Source organism: Bos grunniens, chromosome 1 (assembly GCF_055505025.1).
Source record: "Bos grunniens cultivar Pamir isolate PY7600 chromosome 1, Bosgru_T2T1.0, whole genome shotgun sequence".
Taxonomy (NCBI): Eukaryota; Metazoa; Chordata; class Mammalia; order Artiodactyla; family Bovidae; genus Bos; species Bos grunniens.
Genome location: NC_141165.1, coordinates 81,566,745 through 81,571,042, shown reverse-complemented (window position 1 = coordinate 81,571,042; position 4,298 = coordinate 81,566,745). Strand labels below are relative to the sequence as shown.

General features: G+C 35.2%; 1 non-coding gene across 1 annotated transcript; it reads right to left on the bottom strand.

Moving 5' to 3' along the window:
* Positions 1 to 201: 201 nt before the first annotated feature.
* Positions 202 to 274, bottom strand: TRNAK-UUU (transfer RNA lysine (anticodon UUU)). Its single transcript has one exon. It is a non-coding gene; the product is annotated as a tRNA-Lys (tRNA).
* Positions 275 to 4,298: the final 4,024 nt, after the last annotated feature.

Here is a 4,298-nt window from a genome sequence, read left to right as displayed (position 1 = left end):
CACTACAGCTTATTTAGAGTTTAATTTGAGTCTGAGTTAATTTTTGGATAAAAAAAAAGAGCATCAACACTATTTATTATACTATAACAATATTTAGAATCTGCACAATGAATTCAGAATGCCTCAAATTCAACTCAAAGTCACTTCATGTACAAAGAGCCAGAAACAGTGACACATTTTTTTTTTTTTCCTAATGCAAAGCACCCGAACAGGGACATGAACCCTGGACCCTCAGATTAAAAGTCTGATGCTCTACCGACTGAGCTATCCGGGCAACAGTGACACATTTTAAAGGAAAAAGAAAATCAATAGATGTCAACCCTAAAATGACTAGATGTTGGAATTATCAGACAATAACTTTAAATACAGTTAGTATAGCTATGCTAAATGAGATGAAGAGAAATAAACTTTCAAGAAATAAAAGATAAGAAGTCTCAGCATAGAAATACAAAATATAAAAAGGAACTAAATAGAAATGGTAGAACTGAAAAATATAAGATCTAAACTACAGATTTCCTGGTTAGGATTAAGTAGGAAAATGGAGATGACAAAGAAATTTAAGTGAGGTTGAATATAGATCAATAGAAATAATCCAACTTGAAAAAGAGAGAAAAAAGACTGAAAAAATATAATCTGGGCCTCAGTGACTTATGGGCAATTTCAAGGCATATAGGCAATTAGAGTTTCAGAAAGAAAAGAAGCAAGTTTGGGGCAGAAATGTTTTGAAGAAAGGGATCTAAAATTTGCCAAATCTAGTGAAAAACATATCTATCTGTTCCAGAAGATCAGTAAATCCCAAACAAGATAAATTTGTAAAGAATAATACCTAGGCATATCATCACAGTCAAACTGCTGAAAGCCAAAGATCAGGATGGAGAAAATGCTGAAAGTACCCAGAAAACAAAAACTTTATATCCAGGTGAATTATGATTCAAATGATAGTAGATATGACATCAGAAACCATTAAGAACAGACAGAAAACAGTGGGACAACATACTTAAAGTCTAAAGAGCAGAAAAAAAAAATAAACAACTAATGGTTAATCCAGAATTCCATATCAAGTAAAAATATAATTGAGTTTTTTTTAAGACATTTTCAAATAAAGCAAAATGATGAAGAATTCAATTGAAATTCTTTAGACTCCAAGAGAATTGATATCAGAGGGAATATCAGATTTTTAAGAATTATTAAAGTTTAAATAAATAAAAATTTAAAGTAGTCAATGAATGGTTAAATAGAAAAATAATTTCTCGTAATTTCCTTAATATACAAAGTTAGTATCGAAAATCAACTTCATTTTGTATACCTGCAGCAAACACATTGAAAATGAGTTTTAAATAATTTTCATTAATCTCCAAATCATAAAATCCTTAAATAAAAAAAAATATGCAACACCTTTATACTGTAAACTACAGAGAATTAGAGTAATTAGCAAAAGCTTAAATAGAGAAATATTATGCATTTATGGATTGGAAGAACCAATATTAGTAAGACGTAAAATCTCTTAAAAGTGATATACAAAGTCAGTTAAATCTCTATAGAAAAGTTGTTTACAGACATTGAATAGTTGATTTTAAAAATAGACATACAAATGATGGAGAATAGTGAAAGAAATGCAAAACAAAACGAGACCTGGATAACTTACACTAACAGACTCTGAAAATTACAATAACATTATAATAATCAAAACAATGTATTATTGGCCTAAGGATAGAAGTAAAGATAAATGGAACAAGTCAGAATATCCATATACAAACATATAGATGAATTGATTTTAAAGTAAGATGCCAAGAAAATGGGAGGGAGGGGAATGCATTTTCAAAAGGTAGCAAGGAAACAAAGTGAAATGAGATTCATTTCAGTCGCTGTCGTGTCCAGCTCTTTGCAACCCCATGAACCGCAGCACGCCAGGCCTCCCTGTCCATCACCAACACCCAGAGTCCACCCAAGCCCATGTCCATCGAGTGGGTGATGCCATCCAACCATCTCATCCTCTGTTGTCCCCTTCTCCTCCTGCCCTCAATCTTTCCCAGCATCAGGGTCTTTTCCAAAGAGTCAGTTCCTCACATCAAGTGGCCAAAGTATTGGAGTTTCAGCTTCAACATCAGTCCTTCCAATGAACACCCAGGACTGATCTCCTTTAGGATGTACTGGGTGGATCTCCTTGCAGTCCAAGGGACTCTCAACAGTCTTCTCCAACACCACAGTTCAAAAGCACCAATTCTTCGGCGCTTAGCTTTCTTTATAGTCCAACTCTCACATCCATACATGACCACTGGAAAAACAATAGCCTTGACTAGACAGACCTTTGTTGACAAAGTAATGTCTCTGCTTTTTAATATGCTGTCTAGGTTGGTCATAACTTTCCTTCCAAGGAGTATGTGTCTTTTAATTTCATGGCTACAATCACCATCTGCAGTGATTTTGGAGCCCAGAAAAATAAATTCAGCCACTGTTTCCCCATCTATTTCCCATGAAGTGATGGGACCGGATGCCATGATCTTAGTTTCTGAATGCTGAGCTTTAAGCCAATTTTTTCACTCTCCACTTTCACTTTCATCAAGAGGCTCTTTAGTTCTTCGTTTTCTGCCATAAGGGTGGTGTAATCTGCATATCTGAGGTTATTGATATTTCTCCCAGCAATCTTGATTCCAGCTTGTGCTTCCTCCAGCCCAGCGTTTCTCATGATGTGCTCTGCATATAAGTTAAATAAGCAGGGTGACGATATACAGCCTTGACGTACTCCTTTTCCTATTAGGAACCAGTCTGTTTTTCCATGTCCATTTCGAACTATTGCTTCCTGACCTGCATACAGCTTTCTCAAGAGGCAAGTCAGGTGGTCTGGTATTCCCATCTCTTGAAGAATTTTCCACAGTTTCTTGTGATCCACACAGTCAAAGGCTTTGGCATAGACAATCAAGCAGAAATAGATGTTTTTCTGGAACTCTCTTGCTTTTTTGATGATCCATTGGATGTTGGCAATTTGATCTCTGGTTCCTCTGCCTTTTCTAAAACCAGCTTGAACATCTGGAAGTTTACAGTTCATGTATTGCTGAAGCCTGGCTTGGAGAATTTTAAGCATCACTTTATTAGCGTGTGAGAGGAAAAAAACAAAACAAAATAAACAAACAAAAAAGAAAACACTTAATCTTAATTCACACAAAATCGAAATGGTTTAAAGGCTTAAGTATATACACGAAATGCATAAAACACCTATTTTACCTATTTTAAAACAAGCATAACCATGGAGAATTAAGGGTAAACAAGCGTATCTTAAAATATATAAGGCATAATTATAGCACATACATACAAGAATATACATGTAAAAGTTATGTATATTATATATATTATATCAAATAATGTTTATCTAGAAATTATAAACAACTCTTATAACTCAATAGTTAGAAAGTAATTCTTTCTTTTTTCAATGTTCAAAAGATTTGAATGGATAATTTATAGAATAATATATGTGAATAGCCAATAAATACATGAACAGATACTCAACATCATTAGTCATTAAAAAATACAAACTAAAACACAAAGAACTACTACCATCATCCATAAAAACAGTTAAAATGAAAAAGACTGACAGTAACAAATGTTGGCTAGGATATGGAACAACTGACACTCTCATAAACCACAGGTAGGAGTGTAAAATGATACAACCAACAAAAATAGTTCTCACGATACTGGATGCTTGGGGCTAGTGCACTGGGATGACCCAGAGGGATGGTATGGGGAGGGAGGAGGAAGGAGGGTTCAGGATGGGGAACACATGTATACCTGTGGTGGATTCATTTTGATATTTGGCAAAACTAATACAATTATGTAAAGTTTAAAAATAAAATAAAATTTAAAAAAAAAAAGAGGAAGGGAAAAAAAATAGTTCTCCCATTTCTTATAAATTTAATAATATACTGCACATCAATTAGTTAGTCAGTTCAGTCACTGAGTTGTGTCCGACTCTTTGCAATGCCATGAATTGCAGCACACCAGGCATCCCTGTCCATCACCAACTCCCGGAGTTCACTCAAACTCAAGTCCATCGAGTCAGTGATGCCATCCAGCCATCTCATCCTCTGTCATCCCCTTCTCCTCCTGCCTTCAATCTTTCCCAGCATCCCATCTCCTTGCAGTCCAAGGGACTCTCAAGAGTCTTCTCTAACACCACAGTTCAAAAGCATCAATTCTTCGGCACTCAGCCTTCTTCACAGTCCAACTCTCACATCCATACATGACCACTGGAAAAACCATAACCTTGACTAGACGGATCTTTGTTGGCAAATACTGCCCATAGA